Source organism: Odontomachus brunneus, unplaced genomic scaffold (assembly GCF_010583005.1).
Source record: "Odontomachus brunneus isolate Ranch 3 - 2012 unplaced genomic scaffold, Obru_v1 Obru_scaffold_044, whole genome shotgun sequence".
Taxonomy (NCBI): domain Eukaryota; kingdom Metazoa; phylum Arthropoda; class Insecta; order Hymenoptera; family Formicidae; genus Odontomachus; species Odontomachus brunneus.
Window position 1 is genome coordinate 1,669,735 of NW_022639494.1, and position 20,104 is coordinate 1,689,838.

At 38.9% G+C, this 20,104-nt stretch overlaps 1 protein-coding gene across 3 annotated transcripts in view; it reads right to left on the reverse strand.

The window, feature by feature from the left end:
* LOC116844668 (Kv channel-interacting protein 4-like) overlaps positions 1 to 20,104 on the reverse strand; it is a 159,488-nt gene that overhangs the window by 86,416 nt on the left and 52,968 nt on the right. The gene's annotated exons all lie outside the window — the stretch shown is intronic.

The following is a 20,104-nucleotide window of genomic DNA, read 5'->3' on the forward strand; positions in this document are numbered from 1 at the left end:
GGGGGGGGGGGGGGGGGGGGGGGGGGCGCATTCACGTCGAAAATTGTCAAAGGATGTTGCAAAATATCGAATTTCCTCCGGCTTAATCTTCTCGCTCGTTCGTCTGTAGAGGGTGAACTATATATAATGTTAATATTTAATAATAATGAAAAGGCACACAAGAGTAATTTTTTAAAATTTAATTTTTAATTTAATTAAAAAAAAAAAGTTTTAAAGATAAACTTTATATATTGTTTATAGTAGTTTATACTGCTTTATATAAGTATTTATATAAAATTTATTTTATAAATTTCTTTCACAAAATTTATTTTACGAAAATAAATATTTTATAAATTTTAAAAATTTATTTTACAAAATACAGAATTTCTGTAGTCAATGAAAAAATATAAATGTTATATAAAAATATAAACTGTTTATTGTATCAAATGTTCAAAATGGTGGCCATTAACTTCAATGCATTTTGTACAGTATGTTTCCTGAAACTCCATTCTTTGCAAAGTTTGTGGAGTAATACATACATCAACAATACACATCGACAATACGCTATTCAAAACGGTCAAAGAACAATGCTGAAAAAGGGTGAAAAGTTGCATCTGAGGGAAATATATGAAATCGGTCTATTTTTATGTTTTTTGGCCTGCTGAACTTGAATATAAAGTTTAAAATTGTCCAAAATGCGGGGAAATACGTGATCATCTAGGTGCTTCATTTTTCCGATATTTTTTCTGCGGAGCGCGATGTATCGAGTAGAAAGCGAGTAAGAATAACGAAAGGATAGCTTCGATCGTGCCGTGCGTCTTTGGATTTTGTTATTTTATTTGAAAACATCGAGATGAACATTGGATCGCGAATTTTCATCGTCGAATTGTGGCTATTTTGGAAAATAAAAGAATTAGAAAAATAAAATTTCACCCTGTATGCGTCGAGTACTTTAGCTGTTGTAACACTCTATGTACACAAAAAATTTTTTAAATGTGAGAAATTAATTTGTGTAGTAGAGGGTTAAGTCTCCACATGACAAGCTGCGATTTGTAACATCAATGGACACAATAGTGTCTGTATACAGACGATTTTTCTCGAGATTTTTCACTAGCCTATATAAATTCGACGATATTTGTGGGCTTAATGTACAAGTTAAATTTCGACGGGTAGGGCGAACGTTTGGGATCTCTCGCACTTTCTGATTTAAGGTCATCCGCTGAAAAGTGTGACGCCTGCGAAAAAGTTACCCCACGAAGATTAGTTCGCGACCCTACTTTCTTCAACCCTCGTAGACTTTTCCTGCGAATCGTTCGTCACGAACGAAAAAACGCAGGCATTTATCTGTCGTTATTTTTCACGCGATCAGGTACACATGGCGTCATGGAACATTTGCTAGATCAAGAGTTATACGATCTTCAGCCTTACCCATGACGCTTGAGATTGAAAATCACACAAGTAACTTTCGAGTTATAATGGTAAAATTATAATAACTTTAATTATAATGGTTTCAATCTTATTCGTACAAGCGTATTCGTTGCCGAAAATCGTGCAACTCTCGAATCAGAGAATGTTCGGGTATCCATGTGAATTGTGCAGACCACTTTGACGTTTTATGAAATGCGCAATGAAGTCGATATCGATTTTGGCGCGCTGCAGATTGATTTGCTAAACTGCGCACGGTTGTTCGTAAATGTAATTCGCTGACGCACGCAACATGCGCGAATGAGTTGTAGCCTTGTCGAATAAGTTATTGATACGACAGGTTGACATCAAGCCAACTACGGGAAGTATACATGCACAGTGTTGACGAGATATCGATACCATTTCATATTGTTCGACAGTGGCAGCGGTACTGTTTGATGTGTGAAATATAAGTTTTCCAGTACTTTTGTATTTTTTTTCGATAGTGTCACATATGCCATGCATATTCACGTTTCATATATTTTGGAAAATTTTGGTATTCTGTTAAAATTCATTATGCGAAATAAAAGATTATAAATGCAGCGTTTGTTTGTACACATGTTATTTGTACACATCACAAAAATTATATTATTTAATTAAGAGAATATTTTAATTATGCCTTTGGTAGAATTCCAAGTTTTACTCTACAGTTATTGAACAAAAATTAATATAATTAATTTATATTATTTTTAACTTTCCAATATATAATTTATAATTTAATCTTCTAACCGTGTTCGTTTCGTGTATACTTTGACTATGTTCAGGGTCTAAATAAACCCAATGGTGAGAACTCACTATTTAATTGACATATATGTATTTTTTTATGTCTTTTATTTTAACATTATTTAAAGTAATCTAGTACAATATGTACTTTTTCTAAAATAACTCGAAAAGTCGTAAAGTATCACATTTGTATTTAGAATATTACAAAAATTGTGTGAACTTTGAAACTACTCTGGATAAAAAAAGACCCAGAACACGGCTAGAAGGTTAACTGTCCAGTATATAATTGCTCGAAAACCGCATTAAATTTCTACCGAGGCATCGATATTCAATAACATTCTTACATGTAACTACTTCCTTGGAATCGTTGAAATGTTTAAGTATGTGTGAGGCATGCACGTTTTGTGGGACACAACACATAAAATGACGCTGTATCACCTGTCATTATTTTCGATTGTTCCTTATTTTGGCGCATAAATTCATGACGCGCGATAAAACCGACAATCCTGTTCCTGGCAGCGGCGATGTACTTAAGTGGAGCTTCAGATTGGAACGTTCGGAAACGTCGTCCCGAATTGACTATATTACCAGCCGTTTTATAGCTCTGCCAGGGAGGGAATGCCTTTTATCTTGGAATACCGAGACTCTCCTCCAAAGAAAGATTATCATTTCTGTTCCACCGGATATTACTCACGGAGCAGAAAGCGGAAAACGCCACCATTCCACGTCTCGAGTTGTCGTACGGATGCGCGAAAACTGAGGAATAATAGAACCGCTGAAAGATTGAGGCTGAACTCTATATATCGCACTTCGTTTCACGCTGCTTCATGACACTACTTGCGGCTTCGTGATTCTCGAGATTCGATATTTTAGGGGGAAAAGACGACCGTGGTAGATTACTGGAGAAAGATTTTGACCTCGTGAATAGCGAAATACAAAAGAGAATTGTCACACTTAAGGGGGAGAATTATTTTCCCAGACCAAAAAGGCAACAATATTCCGGAGTTTATCTAAAAGAAATTACTAAAAGAATACGTTTGCATTTTACATATGTGATTAAATAATATTTGCATTCAAATAAAAGAATTTATAATTTTTTTTCCGAAAATTATATCACAGCATCTCTTGCTGAGCCCATAACTCTCGTACGTCTCTCTAGTTTGTATGATTTACGTTTGTACGATGTTTCAATCAAAAAAGTGGAAAAAGTTTTCTATAAAATAGTGTTGTCGTTATAGCCTGTCGGGTCAGAATTTTTATTGTCGTTTTAGATTCTTTTTTACAAAATAAAAAAGCGAATTTTGACGAGAAAAATTATTATTTCTTTTTTAAAATGAGCCAAAAATTCAATTGAAGAAAAAAATTTCTTTATTTTTATTGCTTTGCGTATTGAGTAAATCTTGCTGAAAAAGATATTTTTAATTGTTTGTTGTGAAGCTCGACAATTGAATGAATGCAATATCTCCGATTGGTCGTACAAGTGCAGACAGCAAAAGACGGAGCGTGCGATTGTGCAACACAGTCGGTGAATATGTGCAGTTCGCGATGAGTCATGTACTAGTAGTACATACGTAATAGGTAGTAGAAGCAGATAAGAGGAGGAGATAGAGAGATGGAGAGACAGACAGATAGATAGAGAGAAAGAGAGAGAGAGAGAGAAAGGGAGAGAAGGTCGTCGATAACACGATCGTAAAAAGAGGAAGTGCGATCTCTTCTGTAATAGACGTAATATTGTTCTCTGCCGTTACTTCCGCGCAATTAACTAGTTCACTCTACATCAACGTCATCGGGCGGATGCTTGGCGTAACGAGCGAAATTTTCCCGCGATCACGTTCACGCCGTATCGTGTCGTGTAGCTCATTACTTATACGCGTCGTCAAGTGGCCGAAATTATTTGCTCGAAATTATAAACACCAAAAGGATAAAATCTCTAAATTGCCGCGAGGCAACGAGACGACGAGAATTGCGGCGAATTACTCTACGCACAAGGAACGGCGGATCTAGTTTAACGTTTAAAGGTCGCGCTGTTCCAGACATTGCATATTAGCGCCGCGCTATCAGCGCTAACAGCCCCTTTTTGTGTCGCGGAGCACTTGCCGACTCGAGTCTACAATTTACCTGAATGTGAGGCAGTCGGTGGAATGGTTGATGAAAGGGTTCGACAAAGGGAGGAACGAACTATTGCTCGAAGTAGGAATGTTTTGAATACGCGCCAACGTGTTTATTGTCGATGTCAGTTCGGCCGCTGCCAAGTATTGGTCGAGACGCAGGAGGGAAACGGTAAAAGTGCACGAAGAGGATGACACGTCCGATACCGTCGCGCATATCGCTCCTCACTTTAAGTAAAGGATGATGCACGCGTACTATTCTGCGCTGATAAAAAAAGAAGAAAAACGTCGAAAAGTACTTCACAACGCGCCGGATTAATTGGAGCGCTCGAAGATAAATCGATATCGCGTTAGCCGTGCGGTGATCTTAGTATATTAGCTTAGAAACTGGATACTAATTAATTGAGCGTTCTCTCCTCCCTCTCCCCTTTATCAACCCCGAAAGATAAGCATCACATAAGTAATTAACGTTGGGGCCGCGGGAAAAAATAGGAAACGCCAACGACCCATGGATGCGGAGAAATGCGGGAAAGCGAGAAGAATGCAGTATCCGTTTTCGAGCTGTTAATAACAACGCAGATCTTTCGTGTGTAGTGTACGATGTACGGTTGATGATAATACCGGCGCCGAATTTTCAAGTTTGCATTCGAGTGGATGGAGAGAGAAAGACGGAAATGCGACGGCGTGGAAAACTGCGCTGTTGGTGCTTTTAGCGCGTCTCGAATATACATGCGCCGTCCTCGTCGTCTTTTCTGTTGACACTGGCTGATGTACTTCCGCAATATACAAAGCATCCACGGCGTAACTTCGGCGGCACTTCCGTCGGGGCAAAGGCTTATTTATCGTGAATACGCTAGCTCCCCCGGAAACGCGATGTACTTTTTCCAAGTGCGATTTTATCGTCCTTCTCGACACTGGCGGAAAATTTGTTTGGCTTTCTTGAAACCCCGTGAAAGTTACTTTCAGCCTTTCTTATATCCAATGTAGATCGCGAAGATTGTTACGAAATACGAGATCGCGCTTCAAGGATGTACCCTTATCGACCGAGAACGAGAAATCACCCGTCGCGCGGTCTTTTTATAAACGGCGTTTCTCCCCGTTTAAATATAGACGCTCTTTCCGTCTGCGCGCGTGAAATTTCTATTCCATTATAAATCCAAACACGGCGGGATGTCTCGTATTAATTGGATTTGAGGCGGTTAAAACCGTTTTCGCCGTGGATGGAAATATTCGGCGACGGTGCGATCGATCGTGGCGTTCGACGATGAAACCGAGGCGGTGCGATTTTATTCATTTCTGCGACGATGGCGGTTGGCTAAGTGGTGCTCGGGGACACCCTGAGTGGACGAAGCCTCTTCGTGTAGGGACGAACGGATGGAGAGAGCTAGGAGGAAGAAAAAGGAAGTGGCGGCGAGGGTAGATTGCTGACTGGTTGAAAAATTAATGGGTCGAGTGTCGGGTTGGACGCCGGCGTGGGTGTGGGGAATTCAAAGGACAACGCCGCGAGTTTCGGGCGAAGTGTCGTTATTGAATGGCTTCGTTTAAATAAATTTTCCCGTCGACTGGACCTACTGGCATTCGTTATCCTTTCCAAGCTACGTCCAATCTCAGCGCCTCGAAGCGGGCATTGCCGGATAATATTTATTCCTCATTTCTGCTCACTCTTTCGCATTACGTACGCGCCTCTATCGTGACGTGTATGCGCGTGTATATTGCGATTCGCACCACTGCTATTTGTATAATTGATATTTCTACTTAAGAGTTGGAGAGAGACGTTCTCATTAACAGTCATGAAATACGATGAGAAAAAGAATTGGTCTCGTGCGCAAGTCGTTATATCGATTATTGTGCACTGAGAAAAAAAATGTTCGGTACTTCGTGACTACATAATCACGCAACAAAGGAGTTATAATCAGCAGAAACATTTTTGTACGAAATTTTACTACAGTTTAAGTGATGATAACCTTACGTGTATATTGCTATTGCTATACTTGTTTGTTAAAACAATAAGAAGATATAGTTTGGCGTCGCAAGTAACCATGATTATTGGTAAGATCAATCATTTTTCTCTCAGTGCAAATCTCTATGCTCGACTGTTTCAACTTTTCTACTTGAATTTCATCGGAGGAGTTAGAAAACCCTCTAATTGAATTGAATGATTCAAAGAACCATCCTGATCAGAGTAACCAAATAGCGACGAAGAGATGATCAATATAAAAATCATGAAGTCGAATACCAAGGGAGAACGAAGATTACATAGGGAAGATGTGATTACAGGAGGACAGGGAATTCCGCGCAATTCTCTCTTTCCGAAAAATTTAGCTACCTTTACCTCTATTATGCCCGCTAATGTTATCATTCTTTCATCTCGCGGGCTTTTTACTTTTTCATACTCTACCTACGCGGTAGAGACGGGCTGGAACGGATTATAAGGTAACACGGGCGCGAGCACATCATGCGTGCGTGTTGCTAGACGCGGCATGCTGCGACACGGCCAATTTTATCTCCGGCGAAGTGCGCTTCCTGGGCGCAACATGTTCCTTGATTACAATCGAGATAGAACGCTAAGCGCCCTGTCTGTTAGCATCTATGCCTGAAACTTCATTTTGATAAACACCTCGGGATCTCAGATTAGCGAATAATAAGGAAACAAGATAAACTTGTCTCATGACACGTAATTACTACGACACGCAATATCTGGAGACAGATGCCAGAATTTCACGTAACGCTCGAGATGACGCTTCAATTTCACGTCTTCATTGTAATATCGCACGTATTCGTACAATTAATTCGCAAAAGATCCGTCTCAAGATCTCAGGTTAACGTGAAAATGAGCGCGATTGCAAATTTAAGCATGTCTGAAGATTAATGAACGTAAGATATAAAAGCGCATTTTACGGCATGAGAGGAGAATTGTCGAGCCGCGAATGCGAATTGTTACATTTCTAAACGCGCGGAACTCGCAGACGTATTTTTAGCGCAATTGTAATTAGCTTCGCGCGCCGCGAGGCAATAACTGCACAAAGCATCAGCGTTTTCAGAGCCGGTCTCTACTCCATTTTAGTTCTCGACATTGCTCGAGACAGAATTAAACCTGGTTTACGAGCCACTTCCAGGTTTCAATTGCGGAAGAGCGGGGAAATAAAGATTGCAGATAATTTTCGAGGATTAATGACGTGAGAGAACCTTTCGCGTCGTTAAGTCGTAACGTGAAACGATCGGGCAGCGAGAACGCGACGGAAGAGGTAAGGTGGTGTGTACGCGAGTGCCTTATCGATTTATTTTACTGAAAATACGTCCTTCGGAGGAAATAAAAATACCACGCACTATACTTGGCCGTTGTTACGCAACATAAACTTAAAGCACACATGCCTTACATCTCTGCATATCAAGTGTAAGCAAAATCTTAATCATAAAAAAATGTTTCTTTATTACACAATATTAGATATTATTTTGGCGAATATATGTATCTGCGACAAACGATATAACAACGTTAAATCGAACTAAACCATTTGATAGCTATTAGCGATTTAGCCCAATTTCCATAAAACTCGTAAAAACCTGTCTATGTGAAGTTAGTTCCTTAATGTACAGAATTCGAAATTCTCCTTTTCGGATTCGTTTGCTGGTTGTTTGCTCCTGAATGCTTCGTTGGAATTTTCGTTCGTTTCCTCTTAGCTCAAAAGCTACACGCAATTTAATAGATAGAAGCAAAGAGAGCTTGATTAAATGTAAATATATTTGAAATCTATGAGAACATTCAACAGAAACGAAATACTTGCGAAATAACGCAAAATTTCAAATCACCGGATACGCGACTTGTAATGATTTCGTAAACAGCAACGCGACGTCAGTTATTTACGTAGTAAGAGAAGCTCGTCACTTAAAAACCATCATATGGTAATGTTGCAACGCACGAAACAAGTTCCGGCATACCAATTCGCAGTCTCGACAGTCGCTCGCGGATGCATGGAGCTTCTTTAATGAACACGATGAAGCGCCCGTATGCATTCAGGAGTGCTTCTGACAGACTGTTTACGCGGTTACGAACAAGTTGCACAATTCGCGAACGCCCGCGAAACGGCGAGTGTCAGAAATTCATCGGTTGAGACTCAATTGGCCGTGTCAAAGTTGATTTATTATGATGCGCGAGCGGGAAAGGCCGAGCGCTATCCTCTATTAATCCACCACGTAAAAGACGAGAGAAAGATCATCCATTCTGGATCAATGATTTTACGGATCATATGACGCCATTCTCGTCGCTGTCCGTCGTTGAAGCCAAAACCTCGTTTGATTGATGACATTGCATACCGGCTTGATGTGCACTCCTAACGGATGACTTTCCGTGTCCCCCCATCTTTTGTACGAATCTGTTATTCTCCTCAATGGAAAATAAAATCTGTCATATCTTGCTATTTTTGGCTGATATATTATTCCTCGTATGAGTTAATTTATGTTCTCACACTAATAGCAATCTCTCAATTATCAAAATGAAAGCATGTTTGATTTTTGATGGTCGTCAGGGAAACAGATCAAATAGTTACCATTAAAAATCATCTCTCGTTGTTTGTCATTTTGACAAACATATATTGCTGAGATACAAATTGCATTTGTTGTCGTCTGTTTAGGTTAGATTACGTTAATTATGTCTTCATCATAGAAAAGTTGTTTAAAGCAGCAAATTGAAAGTGACAAATCATTAGTTTCCTCTATATGTGTGTGTGTGTGTGTGTGTACATACATACACATATATACATATACATATGTGTGTGTATGTGTGTGTGTGTGTGTGTGTGTACATATTATATATATATATATATATATATATATATATACATATATCTCATTTGCTATCCCATATCAACAAATTGTTTATTGCGCATATTGGTATTTTGTTAAATTAGCAAAATTTTATCTCTCATAATCTAATATTGATATGCTACACATATTTATGTAATTATAAGTCTACGTGTTTATATTTATAAAAATATAAATTTATGATCTTACTAGAGACAAACTCTACAACGTTATATTTACATCGCATACAGTATTATTTATGTTTAGGATACAAAAATAATTTTAAAGTTCCGAGTTCTCGCTTAAGAAATGCATTCATATGCTAAAAATACTACGTTCTCAAAGTAGTTTTGCGATTCGGTAGATGAAATAATGTGACAAATGCTTTTGGACAAGTAGATTCATATATATCTAATTTTAAAAGCTTCCGGATAAAAGCTTCTCGTTCTGTCTGGCTGAAACCTGCCATTTCCTGGTCATACAACGTAAGTTTAGTGACACGGTGCATTGACCCAGCAATAAGACGCTTGCCAGATAGCTGATAGATACGATGTCGGTAAAAGGGTTTCTCTCCTGTCTCTTCTTTTTCCCACCGCGTGAAAAAGTAAACTCTGAGCATTTAAAGTAATCTCTTCAAAGGGTATTTGTGCAAAAATATTATATGTATACAAAACGTAGATTTACCTGGAGGAACTATTTTCGTTAAGAATAATTTCATTTAACTTTTCTCTCTAATAATGTAATAATGTGTCAGGTAAACCGTCGAGAAATCCCTCCTTTTCAAACTCTTTGCAGCGATGTACGATTTACTTGAAGGATATAAACATTTGTTGGAAGTATATGATAATGACTTTCATCGGATTAAACTAATCTCCCCTGTCGAGAGAACGCTCCCAGCTAATTCGCCTGAAGAGCACTTTACGGCGGAAAGTGCATCGGAAAATCCTGGACACCGGTACAAATTGCAAAGTACGCCAGGCATGTAAACGCCGCAGAAACAATACGGTCTTTTAGCATTACCGATAATGATAGCTGGTGGGCTGGTGAGAACGGTCGTCTTGGCTCGATCGCGAATCCTTTGTTGGTTTTATTGTACGGAGTGCATTTTGGATTTGGAATCAAGCCAAGACATTTCTCTGACAGAATCATAGGATCGTACGTCCGCGGTGGCGCTGCATAATGAAAAACTAAAGAAGACTCATGAATCAATTCAATGAACTTTGAAAATAATATTTTCGTGCGCACATTCGCACAAAATACATGCGAAATTTTATGTGCTCGAGCTTACTCTTACTCGACAACGAGCTCATCGGTAGCAGTAATATAGGAACTACAAGAAAATGTCGCTAATGCACAGCGACAAAGCCAGACGTGAATAGACGTGGCCCGGGGTGCTACCTAATACGTTCTACTCTGTATTATCCCGATGTGACGGACATAATAGACTATTTCGGAGCAAATGAATTTCTGCCGCGTATTCTTGCCTGACTGTACCGCGGAAACTTCGTAATTCGTACGTGTTCTGCGAACAGGGCGACCGCTAAATTTGGAAGTTAATCATACGAAATTGCCCGGGAAATACTCCCTCAATGAGTACGGCACGACGTGGAAAGCGTCGCGAAATGCGACACATGGACGGCACGAAAAAATTACTCTCTTACTTGAATTACACATTCTAAATTTGATGTGTGACACATGTCCGCGCGATACATACAATTCCAGATAAAAACCGAGCAAACGCGTGAAGACGAATAGCTTCTTAAAGGCGAAGCGACGTGATACTTTGCAGCACCTGCGAAAGAATGCACACCGTGTCGACGTTTTTCGCCGATTTCTTCTTAGCGTCGTAATGCATTTTGCGCACAATTTCTCGGAATTTATAAAGCTTGTATCTTCGAAATGATACTTTATCACATTTAATTACCGAGACAAGTTCTCTCTCTCTCTCTCTCTCTCTCTCTCTCTCTCTCTCTCTTCTTTTCTTTATTTCTTTTTGCGTTTCTGAATGAATTTAATTTAATGAAACGTTTAATTACTTTTACGCGTTTTCTTGCGGTGTTCCTTTCGCCGTTACGAAAGCCACGTTGGCTCAAAGGAAAATGTCAGGTCAACGTAAAGTGACAGGGTGCGCGGTGAGAGAGAGACCGTAACTTTACAGAGTATTACGTGCGAATTTTAATTGTTGTCCACTAAAAACAGCGGTAACCCAATTGTTGTCGCTGACACCGGCACTTTTACGAGCGCGTCAGAATACAATTCAACCACTTTATAAACACGTCTTGCGGCATACCCTCACACTCCTCTACTTCGTAACGAGAAGTCAGTTTGATGAAATGCAAATTGCATTTCCAACTTCTAGTCTCGTTACAATTGACAAAAATAACGTACAATGTAGTTCCGAGAGAAAAACTATATTATTAATCACAAATCCGGAATGCAGTGTTATATTACTGTTTTAAATTTTATGTATAATATGCCATGAAATACAAAAGCTGGGACGTTTCACTACATAAATATTTAATATTAAAAGCATACTATAAAACAAATCATATATCGTGTTTTTCTCTGTCACAGTTCGTTCCACTGACCGAACTGCCGAAGGCTATTGGCCCGATCGTTTTATGGACCTCGCGGTATTATAATGGAATCTGAGACGATCGTAGTAAAATAGTAACGATTGCGTCTGTACGCAAGTAACTTAGCTCGTAAATAATACACAACATAGTTGCTGCCTTTTATTGCGTGTGTTAAATTTATGCGAGTAGTAAACTCTGGGTAAGATACGCATTTAATTGCTAATGTTATAGTCGCTAATGTTGTGTCCATATAAAAAACTTCGCGATCCCGCCATTTTCGCTATACACACAAAAATATATGCGTTCAAGCAAATATTACTTATTTCATGTAGTTCATAAATTTATGTAAAATTATCATAAGCTCGTCATATGGATCAAATTTATTCAAAATATTAATGAATCCGAATAATATTTTTCGAATAAATCAGAGATATTCCGAATTCTAGCAAATTTAGTCTTTCAATCAAGAATATCATCTATATATTTTATTACTTTAACTTACGTACCAAGAAGGGATTTGACTTACATTTGTATCTTTTAATCACACTTATCCATATCTTTATTTTCCAAGAAAATAAAAGTATTTTCTTTACCTTTATTTTATCTTTATTTTAATACCAAGAATATTAAATTAAAGCAAAAATCTTTTGCTTATTGCATAAAGTTGGACAGATATTTTTCTTCGATAAAATTTTATAATGTTGTTGTAAAGAAAATAAATCCTTTCAAGTAAATGATAATAAGCTTTTCGAAAATTCGTTATATTTATCAAGAAAATGTTAAGAAAATGTATTATTTTTATCAAGAAAATGTTCTTTGTTGAAGATAATCATTATTTAAAAAAAGGAAAGTAAACTGAACAAACGCTTTTCTCAGCAGCAGACTGATATTTTTCTGTGTGCGAAAATTTCAAGTCTTCCTGCGACCGATGATGAAACTGCGAGTAGAACGCGGCAAGAAAGCTTGTTTATCTCCCTGGGTGTTATAATGTCTTACGCCCTTCTCGTCTCGCGATATGCTGTCACATTAGAATTCGCACGTTTGTCTTTCTCACACCGTACACCTTTTTCTAGGGATGAATCGTATGCGACGCACGAATCTTTTATCTATTTATATAAGAGCGCAAACACGTCGCGATTGATCGACCCGCTCGCAGTCAAGATGTAGAAAGGCATGCGAGAGATTTGAAAGGGCGAGTTTCACATTACATAACATATCACGTAAAAAAATACTGCTTGTTAAATTTTTAGATTGTAAAAAAACATCGAGAAATGTGGTTGAGCGCGCGCGCGTTTCCGACTCATTTTCGCGCGGTCATAAAATCATAATTTTCGTCGGATGAAAAATAAAGGTAGATGCAGAAAATATGCGAAAAACTTCGCTTAACACATAAACAAGCTGAAATTCGAATTCCCTCATATTTTCTCTCGATTATTTTTTTGCGGATCGAGAGAGCTGCGTCGTGCTTAATTTATTGGAACTGTAATACGTGTAAACATCCGTCGTTGAAATTCGCGCGCCATATTTGGATTTCGTCGCGCGGATCTGTCGCGTCATGACGCAGCGGTGTCAAGCGGCGTGACGCAAAACGGTGACGTTTCCCCACTTAGCGATTAAGCGTGGGCGATAACGTTAGCGTTGGCTAACGAAAACAGAGCTGTTACGTGGCGTAAGGCGCTTAAGGGGTTTATTCACTTAAGCTAAGTTGCTTAAAATTATACAGAAATTTAACGTAACATTGATCGCAGTAAAACGGATTTGAAGTCGAAATTTCATGCGCTTTGTCTGCACCGCTCGTGAGAAATTTAATACTGAATATCTCGCAATTTTGCACATACTCGAGTCGAAAATTTTCATCCTACTTTCAATTTTACTATTCTTTCAGCGCTTTATTTTGATATTCTAAAGCTTGTATCAAGTTCTTTCGATTCTATTTAACTATATACTAGCTTTACAGAACTCAGAGAGATATCCTTTTTAGAACACTTTACAAGTGGCACTTTGTGCATTTTCTGCCATTTAAAGGCGCTAAGTAGAATACCATTTTCCATGCACATACACATACACTGATCCTTTAGGATATATAGATGTTACAGAGTTCAGGAAATGTTAGGAGTATTCCCGAGTCGAAATTTTGGTCCTACAACACAGTAAGAGCTAAGTTAGCAAAATAAATTTAATTCTAATGAATTTACTTTTACCTTGGCTCTGATGATGTCCGAAACTTCCTTTTTCACTTTCTGTGGCGTCAAAATAGATTGTATTATAAGCTTCAAAATATTAAAATAGCCCGAGTCAAAATTTTGATCCTACTTTTGCTTTGCTATTCTATTAAATTTATTTTATAGAATTGTGTTATTTTGTGGAATTCAAAGTTTAACATACGACCAAAATTTCGATTCGGAAAATGTTGAATAGAATAGTAAGGTTGAAAGTAGAATCAAGATTTCGATTCGGATTGGGAAACGCGGCATAGAAAAAAGAATAATATTCACTACGCCGTTTTTGTGTAGTGAGTCAATTGTAGATTAGAAAACTATTGCTTTATGTAAAATATTGTATTGAGTAAAACGTGACAAGATAGTATCACAAAATTAGTTTCATATTAACACGAATTATATTTAGATAGCGCAATAAATTTTTTTGCTATTCTATTAAATTTATTTTATAGAATTGTGTTATTTTGTGGAATTCAAAGTTTAACATAGGACCAAAATTTCGATTCGGAAAATGTTGAATAGAATAGTAAGGTTGAAAGTAGAATCAAGATTTCGATTCGGATTGGGAAACGCGGCATAGAAAAAAGAATAATATTCACTACGCCGTTTTTGTGTAGTGAGTCAATTGTAGATTAGAAAACTGTTACTTTATGTAGAATATTGTATTGAGTGAAACGTGACAAGATAGTATCACAAAATTAGTTTCATATTAACACGAATTATATTTAGATAGCGAAATAAATATATAAAAACGTAATTCTGTTTGATAAATAATGAATTTATGATTAACTCCCTTGATGCTCACTGAAAACACGCCCCTTGGATGGCCTAGAAATACATATCTGGTGAGTAAACTCCTAAACGTGCGGGCGAGCTTATTACCAATTGAAACGGCGCTAGAAAATCAAACGACAACACAGACGGACTCATTTCTCGCCCGTCGCGATCCATTATCGTCACCCGGCTTGTTACTTTATCGCGCGAGTCCCCCGTGTCTAATTCTGATTCCGGCGTCCCACCGTCGAGTTTGCCGTCATAACGGCGAAGAATACGATGCTTATTTTCCTGCCGCGTATCTGTAACGCTGATGTATATGTCGCGTTTACTTCGCGGATGTTATCTTGTAACGACGTCGTTTGTTTCATCGCGAGACGCGCCTGAGTCTCGCGTTTTCAGCGCGAGCGAGAAAACGAAATTGAAATATCTAGATGCATCGCTGAGCTTAGTTCGGCAATTTCCCGTCAATTTTTTGTTACGTGACACTCGAGATCCCATGGTACAGCTGAGCGCGGCTACGCTATCGTCCGATTTGCGCGCGGATTTTGCGAGGTGTCTTTGCCGCTGCTGCAGCGCAGTTATGCAATTCCTAAATCTGTATTCTTGAAAACTTTATTATAATTTTAACTAAAATTGTATTATAATTTTTACTACAACATTCTCTCCATATGTACAAAGGAACTTATGCAAAAATTTCAAGAATATAGGCTCTGAAGTATAATCAGAACAGACATCTCCTCTCCGGCATGTTCCGACAGTCTTTTACGTCATAAAACGTAGCCGTGCATTTAACGTTATATGACAACGTATGGAGGCGTTAATTTGATCCGCGACTGGACGTTAGCGACAAAGAGCACACGTGCGCGAGCGTGATTTCGCGCGTCGTTCCTGCGAATCTATGTTCTAATGGCGATTCGTACTTTCATGCTGGTTCTTCTTTGCCGGCCTTTGTGTGCGCGAATCCATAACGAAATCTATTGTAGTCTAAAAAATCGACCAACCGGTCATCGATCGGCTTCACTCTATGTTACGCAAACCCAATCATACTATCAGTCGTGCAATCGACCTCGTTTTATCTGCAACGGGAACCGAGTGAAATGAACTAAAAGCTCGTTTTTACGTTGCCTGGGAACGAAGAGAAAATTAAATATCGCGCGGTGCAAACCACGCAACGTCCGCTTTATATGCACCGGAGGAAGGGGGGAGAGGGGAGTGAAATCGAATCTAGAGAAAAATTGTTGAAGAAGAATAATTATTTTCTTCGTTACGGCCAAAAATTGTATCGTTCCAGTTTCGATTCAGTCTTTTCGCTTCTTCTTTATAGACACATCCTCCTTGAATAAGACCGCATTCACGAATGAATTCTCGTCTCTCAAAGGACATAAGAGCGCACGTACGAGCACGTATTCTTTTAATTAACCGCAGAGATATAATATTCGTGCATTCAGCGTTTTCATGCGGAGAAAAATCTCCTCTATCTCCTTGGGTAGAACAGAGATATTCTTAAATTGTCTCGAGTAGAATAATTTAGGTCGGGAATTCGCACTTCGCGTATAGCGGAACAATTAATGTCCATTTTGCATAATAAAGTCGGAGCAGCATTCGATTATTATCGATTATTATTTCGATATAACTCATGAGTCACTTCTCACATCGCATACACTCGCCCAAGTACTAATATTTTCGAAGCCCGCGCGAATTGCCTATTTCCGCTTATTTATATTTCACTTGTTGTTCTTGCACACAACGTTTTTACGATGTTTGCCCAATCGTTTACTTATCGGTGCGACATACTACGTAAAATTGTTATACGTTACGAGCTGCATCACAGTGCTGTGGTAAAAGCAAGCAAGAAATACAGATAAATTGCAGAACTTGCGTAAATTCAAACACAGAACAGTTTCTTGTTACGCGAGATTTGTTTGCCTGCTAAATTGGCCTTTCGTTTACGTTGGCGAATTTATGTACTTCGAGAGAAATACGTTTCCAGTTCATTATACCGCGAATCGATTGTGGTAGCGAAATATATTTAGCACAAAGATGAATATGGAACTCAGCATCTACCTGTCCTAGAGTTTGAAAACCTTTTTCGCAATTGCTAAATTAACTTGGCGAATTTAGCGGGAAACCGAGAGTCGAGAGTTCGATCGACTGCCGAAATTCCGAGGATCACCACCACGTCCCCGTCGAGCAACTTTAAGGCCAAACGTATCGACTTATAATTAAACTCAGCGCTATAATCCTAATTATAAATTACGCATCAAAATGCTATACGGTAGTCGGGAAATGGAAATCGAGAGAAACGCAGCATCCAATAACGTAATCATAATTTAAACATTAATTAAATGTGTATCTTTATTAATAAATTATTATTATATGCACGCGATCCGTAAATTTAAACCGAATGCTCGATAATATAATTGCGTATTACATCTAATTATTGTGCCGGTGAGATTCAATGTAACGAACAGTCGTGTACAGTGATTTACAGCGAGCTTGAAGGCTTCTTGCACACATTCCGCTCTACTTGAAATAAATAGTCGAAAAAGTGTAATCCTCGTACACATTGCCTCAAGAGAATTGTTTTGAAACTGAAAGGAAAAATATTTTAACCACAATATTTTTAAAGATAGAAGAATTTTATCTATAATACAGATCTTATTCTTAATAGAAATTTCTTTTAGTGAGAGGACGTTCCGTCTCAAGTAAATATATTCCTCTTGATTCAAACGAGAAAGTTGGAATAATAGTAATTCGTGTAATAGTTTCGAGTAATAGTTTCCTTTTCATTAGAAGAGAAATACTCTTTTGGTAAGAGTTTTCATTTAGAATACGAGATTGCAGCAGAAATAGCAACTTGCCACTGGAGTTCTTTTGTTAGGTATTGGAGTATTTTCCTTTTAGAAGAATCCTCTTGGAGCCATATATGGAGTAAGTCATCTAACGTTAGATTCTAAAATGTCTCTGTTGTTTTTTACATTAGAGGCAAATGTGTCACAAATAAATTTGGTGGTTGGAAGGGATAAATATTGTGGTCAGAGAGCCGACCTTTCCAACCGAATGATTTATCCCTTATACATTTTTCTCTGATATAAAGAAAACAACAGAGATATTTTAGAAACTAGCGTTAGGTGACCCACTCTGTACAAAAGAATGCCGCTAAGAATAAGATTGTTTTCCTGGGGGCGAGTATTTTTTCTTCATTCTTTTTCTTTTTTTTTTTATGCGAACGTCGTTGCGCTACTTGAGATTTCGATCATTCGTTTCTGTCAATTAAATGAAATTGATCGGAGATTTTACACGTAAAGTGAAAGTAGAGCGTTAGGACGACACCTCGGCGAAGCTTGGATTCCCCATAAGCCCGATAAATCGGGAACGCTCCCAGGCTCTGGAGGGAGAACGCGGCTCATCCCAGCTTCTCATAAATAATTCCCAACATTCACGGCACGACGTTTACGTGGGCAGAAGTCTGGCCGAAGTTTAGCTTCGCGGTTACACGGTCGACAACGCATATGCAAGACTTCGCCCCGGTCACGAGTTACGTGTTGTCCGATATGATAATTCAAACTTGGCACTCGCGACTGATTCCGTATGTCGCGTGTTGGGCGAGAGCATGAACGATGGTTCAACCCCGATGAGAAGTATTTACGGTCGATTTGGCGCGAGGAAAAATTGGCAACATACTAAAGTCGAAATTTGTGATCTTACTTTTCCTACTTCACTATTTCATTTAACATTTATTTTGATGCTAAAAAAAGTGAAAAGGAAAATTTCGGACATCATCAGAAACAAAGTAGGAGAAAATTGTATCATTGGAATTAAATCTACTTTGCTAACTTAGTTCCTACTGCGTTGTAGAATTCAAGGTTTAACATAAGGCCAAAATTTCGATTCGGATATGCATAGATTACACTTGCCACCTTTGTTATTCGCTAATGCGATCGCACAACATCATAACTTCTCGACAACGTTGTGATAGCGTAAAAAATAACAAAGATATACTTCGATCGCACTAGCACTTTGAAGTAAACCAGAAATTGGTTGCGAAATGCAGCATGCCCTACGGGATACTCCGTGTCTGCTACTTCCCTGTCGTCTCGTATTTCCTATCCGCGATTGCCTTATCCCACTTTTCGAAATTCGGTTACCACGGGTGTTCAAGAACACACGTCTGTATAAGATCCGCCCATGGTTTACCGTACACTACCGCGCGATGAGAAGATTTCGGGGCTGAGCTTCGCGACTATCGACATGCGCGAACTTTCCGCAGAGTTGGGCGTTTACGCGTAAATCACTCGCGTAAATGCTCCACATCTACGTGTAGACAGCGTGAATTTATGGACGTCGTTTGAAGAACGTATAGCTTACTAAAAAATTAATTAAGAAAAGCTTATATCTTCTCATTTAATCTTGAGAATCCCGATGTGAATTTATAACGCTGTTTCCTAACACGAACGTTGGAGTCCACAAATTTTCTCGTGACACTTTTCATAGAGTTACAACTAAATCTGTTACTACTCTGTCATATAATGAAATGAAAATTTTATGCACAATTCGTTATCCTTTTTAAATATTACATTTATATAATTAATAATTTATATAATAGGGTCCAAATTTCGACTTAGGTTTCATGGAATATTCAACACATGATGCTTACCGATACCAGGCAATTACTTCTGCCACTTTTACCAATGCAGCGTGCATGCATCCTTGAAGATACATTTTCTTGCCGAGACTTCTATTTTGGAATCTTCTTTCGTAGCTCGGGGTGACGCGCCCCGAGCATGTCGCAATTGAGCGTAGTTGTTTACCCATTAACGTCATATTGAATTGCTCACGCCTCGCGACAGCCGTGCCCGCGACAAAAGAACGGATATAAAGCTGTAAAATCAATACCATTCGCCCGCTGTCGATACTAATTGTGTGTTACGTGGCGCGCGCGCAGCGTGTCCTTGTGTCGTTATAAATTAGATCTGATAACGCATAACCGCAGTGAATTAAGCAAGATTACATTGGCCCATCGGTTGTTCCGGGCGAGTATCGCGATTTCAAGCCGGTTTTTCATTCGGCTCCGATGCGCATGCTATCGCACTATTTTGCCCGGCTGCCCGCCTGTCGACGATGCTTTGTTGGCAGTCTAATGAAAACGCTGTCTGCAGCGATTTCTCGCCGCGAACGACCGTTCCCGAAATAAATACGGCAAATACTGTGATCAAGAATCAAACGGGTATTACGTAATCGTCGAAATGTAATAAGGATCGCGCATGTAATCCCGCTGATGTGTTTTCGCTGATACGGATTGCCGTTGGAGGAACTTTCATTTTACCCGCCGACTATTTATTCGCGACGTACTGAGAAATATTTACACGTTTACTTCTGCGCCGGGCGGTCATTAAAACTGAACGCTCTCTCGTATTTCTACTTAGCCGTTCGCTCGCGGCGGCTGCCACTCAAAAGAATT